The 6,532-nt window shown below is 42.3% G+C and overlaps 1 pseudogene; it reads right to left on the reverse strand.

The window, feature by feature from the left end:
• Positions 1-1,660: 1,660 nt before the first annotated feature.
• LOC140598940 (glyceraldehyde-3-phosphate dehydrogenase-like) lies at positions 1,661-2,800 on the reverse strand (annotated as a pseudogene).
• Positions 2,801-6,532: the final 3,732 nt, after the last annotated feature.

Raw genomic sequence — 6,532 nt, forward strand, 5'->3', positions numbered from 1 at the left:
GCTTTAAAACTTTCTACTATTTTAACAAACTTCCCAAAATTGAAATTGTAAACGGAGTCTTTTTGACTCATTAGGCCTTTTATTAGGTATGTTAAGTTACTCTGACAGTACTGTTAAGCAAATGACAAGCCTTAGGTTACATTTGGGTAAATGCTATAACTGCTCTAGAGATGATATGCAATTCCTGAAGTTTTACTACGTTTTAATGTAATATTTTGATCATTGAAATATTATGTGCCACAGAAACAACTGAGTTTCCTTGTCAATTGCATCATAATGAACTCACATCAGATTAACTGTGTCCATTTCTAAGTTTATGTCATCTATAATTGTTCTTATTTTCTTGCAAGATGAGTTTCACCTTCAAGAAGGTTTATATAAAGTATCCTTAGGACCAATACAAATTTTTGAGATCTTTAAGATCAAAACTGAAATGGGTAAAAATTCCAGAACTAACTAAAGTTGCATTCAAATTAAACAAAAGGGCAGCCCCAGTGGCTCAGCCGTTTAGCACTGCCTCCGGCCCAGGGTGTGATCCTGGAGACCCAGGATCAAGTCCCATGTCGGGTTCCCTGCATGGAGCCTGCTTCTCCGGAGCTCTGCCTGTGTTTTTCACAAATAAATAAATAAAATCTTAAAAAAAAATTAAACAAGAATAGTAACATGGGACTAAAACCAAGAGGATGATTATAGTTGCTTGAAACACTACTGGTTTGCTAACGTTTGCTCTCCTAGGTTAAAGCTTTCTTTTAAGATATCTGATTTAAAAAAAAAAAAAAAAAGATATCTGATTTACCAAAACATGAGAAAGTATTTATTTGTAAACAAATTAAAGCATTAACTTTTCTCTCTAATTGAACCTTCTGAAATTTAAAGGTCTCTCAATAAGTATTCTTTCTTCCCTGGCTATCATAGTCATTTGCATAAACTCAATAAGAATCTGTTCTTGTAACAGGACATCATTGGAAATATTGGTTATTTTACCAAGATTTTGCTGGAATGTCATATCTGAGAGACATGCACACACTCAGATATGACCAAACAGCTATACAGAACTAAGATTGACTTTATGAAACGTGGCGCCACAAAGCCACTTGGAAATGTTAGCCTGATACCTTGCTTACAGAGTTCCCAGCAGCCTCACCAGGTGAGTAAAGAATGTCACGTCCTGGCAGGTGCAGGAACTTCAGGACACTTTGGGGACCTCGTGAAGAGGAACCTGCCCAAATCTACAGGTATCACAAGCACGTCTGATGCCAAGTACTTGGCTTGGCTTCTGGCATGGAGGGGCTACTAAAAGTTCAGCCTAAAGATTCCTTATAAAAAGTTCCAGCAAAGTAGATTCTAAAAGATCTATATGATCAATCATTGTTCTTGCTGAGCTTATGTAAATAATTAAGCCAAGTTTGTTAAAACTGGATTTGTTTTGCAGACAGATCAGTACTGATTTGGCTACCGCAGATTAAGAAGTGAGGGTTATTATAGAGAGAAACTATGTCTCAATAACACATTTTTGCAGATGTTCAATTATAGCTCTGATTATGTTATTTTATTTTATTTGGCTGGGTACAGTATACTATGTTGATGGTACATGACAAAGTAGGGCTCCCCAAGCCCCTCCCCTTCCTCAGGGTCTGGGATGTAAATGAGGTTAGGAGATTCTTAGTGTGTTGGGGGATTAAGTTGGGGCAGGGACTCCCCAGCAGCTGAGGGCCTCTCTCTTCCTCTTGTTCTTGCTAGGGCTGGTGGTCCAGGAGGCTCTTACTCCTTGGAGGCCATGTGGACCATGAGGTCCACCACTCGGTTGGTGTAGCCGAATTCATTGTCATACCAGGAAATGAGCTTGAGAAGTGGTCTTTGAGGGCAATGCCAGTCCCAGCGTTGAAGGTGGAAGAGTGGGTGTCACTGTTGAAGTCACAGGAGACGATCTGGTCCTCAGTGTAGCCCAGGATGCCCTTAAGGGGGCCCTCCGATGCCTGCTTCACCACCTTCTTAATGTCATCATATTTGGCAGCTTCCTCCAGGCGGCAGGTCAGATCCACAACTGACACATTGTGGGCAGGGACACAGAAGGACATGCCAGTGAGCTTCCTGTTCAGCTTAGGGATGACCTTGCCCACAGTCTTGGCGGCGCCAGCGGAAGCAGGGATGATGTTCTGGGCAGCCCCTCGGCCGTCCCACCACAACTTCCCAGAGGGACTGTCCATGGTCTTCTGGGTGGCAGTGATGGCATGGATGGTGGTCATGAGGCCCTCCATGATGCCGAAGTGGTCATGGATGACTTTGGCCAGAGGAGCCAAGCAGTTGGTGGTGCAGGAGGCATTGCTGACAATCTTGAGGGAGTTGTCATACCTTCTCGTGGTTCACGCCCATCACAAACATGGGGGCATCAGCAGAAGGAGCTGAGATGATGACCCTCTTGGCCCCGCCCTTCCAGTGAGCCCCAGCCTTCTCAATGGTGGTGAAGACCCCAGTAAAAAAAAAAAAAAAAAAAAAAAAAAAAGACCCCAGTGGACTCCACAACATACTCAGCACCAGCATTACCCCATTTGATGTTGGTGGGATCTCACTCCTGGAAGATGGAGATGGACTTCCCATTGATGACAAGTTTTCCATTCTCAGCCTTGACCATGCCGTGGAATTTGCTGTGGGTAGAATCATACTGGAACATGTATACCATGTAGTTGAGGTCAATGACGGGGTCACTGATGGCGACAATATCCACTTTGCCAGAGTTAAAAGCAGCCCTGGTGACCAGGCGCCCAATACAACCACATCCATTCACTCCAACCTTCACCATCGTGTCTCAGGGACGCGGCTGGCACTGCACCAGAAGATGCAGCTGTCTGTTGAACGGGGAGGAGCAGAGAGCCAGCTCTGATCATTTTAAATGAAGTTTGCCTAAGCTAGACTAATTGAGGTACACTTCAGAGAAATAGCTTTTCTATTTCTGCACAATAGAAATAGATGTACAAGATAATCTTTATGCTTTTCATTCTATGGGAATAAGAGGATCCCATGGGTGTATGATTATTTAAATAACAAAAAAAATGGAATTCTCCAGTGATTGTATATACAACCAGCACTTTGACCAATTCTGTATGGCTATGATGACAAAACTGCTCCTTGAAAGCCAGAGCGTACCCCACTACATGGGTTTAACTATGGCCTTGTGAAGATAATGATGACCCCACTTTATGATTGGATTGGATGATGTACTTGGGGATGCCCTTATTTCTTGACAAGTTTTCTCCTACTTACAAGTGATACCTTGTAATTATAATACTGTTCAGGCTAGACCTCAAACCACGAGGACTTCTTGATGGTTTTATCCCTCAGTCATATTTATCCTAGAAGCCACCTCTACTGAGGCACAATTGTAAACAAAGACTTTAGTCAAGCATATAATGATCCTCGTGGTAAAAAGAGCCTCAAAGCTCACTATGGAACTTGCAGGACTTATGTTAGACCCACAATATAAAATAAGCAAAACAGTATGGTTGCTCAGCAGGACTCTAAATAATACTTCCCAGGCACTGGATACACTCGACGAAGAATTAAGTCAGAGAGGGACTTCTCAAGTCACGCACCATTATTGACTGTCTACTATTGCTACACCATTTGTGGTGTGAGGAGCTTCCTCACATGTGTTGTTTTAAAATTACAGATAATTCTCACAAGGTATCTCAATTAATAGGGGACATTTGTAATCAATTAAAAGGATAAAAGGTATCCACTGATCTGTTCAACAAAATTAGTAATTGAAGATCTTATGTAAGAAATGTAATCATAATTTGGGGCCTAATTACTTATTTTATGTTTATCCTCTTTGCATGTGCTGATGAATGCCCCCATTGCGGTTCATCATGACCCCCTGGTGTCATGACCCCAGTTGCAATGACATATGGCTCTCAATGTCCTAACATTGAAACCCAACCTGGGAACTAAATCCTTTTAATATTATCTATTGATATCACCATTGAGTAAAGACTAGTGATCACATCTTTAAAGGCTTACTTCCTTTTCGGGGTCTAGTAATTCTTTTTTGGTCACAAGTAGCTGTTAAAACAAGACCCCACCTCTGGCACCTGGGATAGGATGGTCTGGTTTATTTATCTCTGGTTTCCAACACTAATTCCCCACAAAGTTGGCTTTTCGATAGCCTAGTGGGAGTGGGGGCCACATAGGCCAAAATTTTATGACTCAACAAGTCTTGCTACTCAGCTTCAAACATCTTCTCTGCAGTACAGGCCCCCAATGCGTCTAAAACATATAACCCAAGCCAATTGCATACTACTCAATGCAGCTTTACCCTACACTTCCCACCTTCCACTAAATGGCTTACACCAACTAAAACGATGGGCCTTATTTTGTGCCGATATCGCCTATTAAGTCATTCCTTTTTTTTTTTTAAGATTTTATTTATTTATATATTCATGAGAGACACATACAGAGAGGCAGAAACACAGGCAGAAGGAGAAGCAGACTCCTCCAGGGAGCCTGATGTGGGACTCTATCCTGGGACTCCAGGATCACACCCTGAGCCGAAGGCAGACACTTAACCACTGAGTCACACAGGCGTCCCCTTATTATGTCATTCCTAAATGATTCTCAGGATTATGTACTGTAGACAAACTGCAATAATTACTCTTCCCACCCCCAGCAACACATTACTGACCATGACTGCCTCATCTACCACCCAATTGCGATGATAATGTGGTTCTCATATCAGATGGGGAAACAACAGCTGTAGACCTCTCCTTTATAGCTAGAAGTCTTATGAGATAAAACAGACTTTGTTTGCTCAGCAGAACCTTAAAGGACACATCCCAAGCACTGGATGTTTTAAATCAAGAACTAAGTGAAGTTAGGGCAGGATTTCTAGAAAATCGGGCAACTATTGATTACTTGCTACTTCAACATCACTTAGGTTGTAAAGAATTCCACATCTATCCTGTTTTAATATAACTGACAATTCTTAAGAAGTCTCGCATTTAACAAATGACATTCGAGCTCAACTGGATAAAATCAGTCTCTTGGCCTAATGGTTTGCTTGGCCCGGAAACTGGGGTCAATATTTCAAAGACGCCATTTTACTCATGGAAATAATTTTTGGATTTTGTTCTTTTTCTCTGTGTTTGTCATTGCCTGTGTTGCCTCATGCCTTCCAACATCTCTCTGGATCCATACCATGAAACTCTTGACTGACCCCTGAGAATACTCCTCATGCAGTCCCTTTTCAGCCCGAAGCAGCCAGAGCGGCCATCTTTCCATTCCCCAATGGCTGTTAGGGTTACTCTTGCAGGGGGAGAAATGAGTTAGGGACAAATGAGGCTAGGCAGGGCTAGGTAGGGGGCTATGGAAGCAGGCTCACAGAAATCCCAAAAATGGGAGATGAAGGGAAACCAGAGATAAACCAGACCATCCTGTCCCAGGTGCCAGAGGTGGGGTCTTGTTTTAACAGCTACTTGTGACCAAAAAAGAATTACCAGACCCCGAAAAGGAAGTAAGCCATCAAAGATGTGATCACTAGTCCTTACTTAATGGTGATATCAAAGGATTTAGTTCCCAGGTTGGGTTTCAATAAAAGATCAACCCTACAAGCCCCCAGTGGCAACCCTGTTGGGACCCCTCTCACTCCTGAGAGCTCTCTCTTTATATTTGTTTAATAAACTATCGCTTTACTCACTCTTTGTCGTCTGTGAGATTGATTCTTTGACTCTGTGAGACAAGAACCCTGCTCTCCTGCACCATAAGGACTAGTGATAACACCTTCAATGGCTTACTTTCTTTTTAGGGTTGGTAATTCTTTATTGGTCACAAGTAGCTGTTATAACAAGATCCCACCTCTGACACCTAGGATAGGGATGGTCTGGTTTGTTTCCTTATCTCTGGTTTCCTTTCACCTCCACATGTTTGGGATTTTTGTGAGTCTGATTCCATGGCCCCTGACCTATCTTTCCTTCCCTAGCACTGCCTATCTCTAACTCATGTGTGGGGCTCTGTGCTGGGTGTGGAGCCTGCTTGGGATTTTCTCTCTCTCTCTCACCATTCCCTCAGAGCATGCATGTGTTCTTTTTCTCTCAAGAATAAAAATAAAATTTTAAAAAAGAGTTCTTGTTCTAACCTGTTCTTCCTATTATATGCTAATAAGCATTGACCCATATTGGGCAGGAAAATTTTCCTCTACCCTGCAATAGGCTTTTTTTTTTCAATAGTCTTTTGGTTGATCTAAGAGTTAAATTGACATGAGACAGATTAATAGGAGAAAATCAATTTAATTACATTCATACAGGGGCTGCATCAGAATAGGAAGTCCCCAAGCAGCCAGGGAATTGAGGCATATCAGCCATCCAGAGCTATAAGCAGAAGACGGTAGGGGCCTGGGACTGCAAAGGGGAGGAACCCAATTCACAGAAAGGTGAAAATGAAAATGAGTAAATGTTGGGTAAACCAATGTTTGCTGGGCCGTGCAGAAACAGTGGGACATAGAGAAGAATTTTAACAAACACACTTTGCTAGATCCTCCCTG

This window comes from Vulpes vulpes, chromosome 5 (assembly GCF_048418805.1).
Source record: "Vulpes vulpes isolate BD-2025 chromosome 5, VulVul3, whole genome shotgun sequence".
NCBI classification, from domain to species: Eukaryota; Metazoa; Chordata; class Mammalia; order Carnivora; family Canidae; genus Vulpes; species Vulpes vulpes.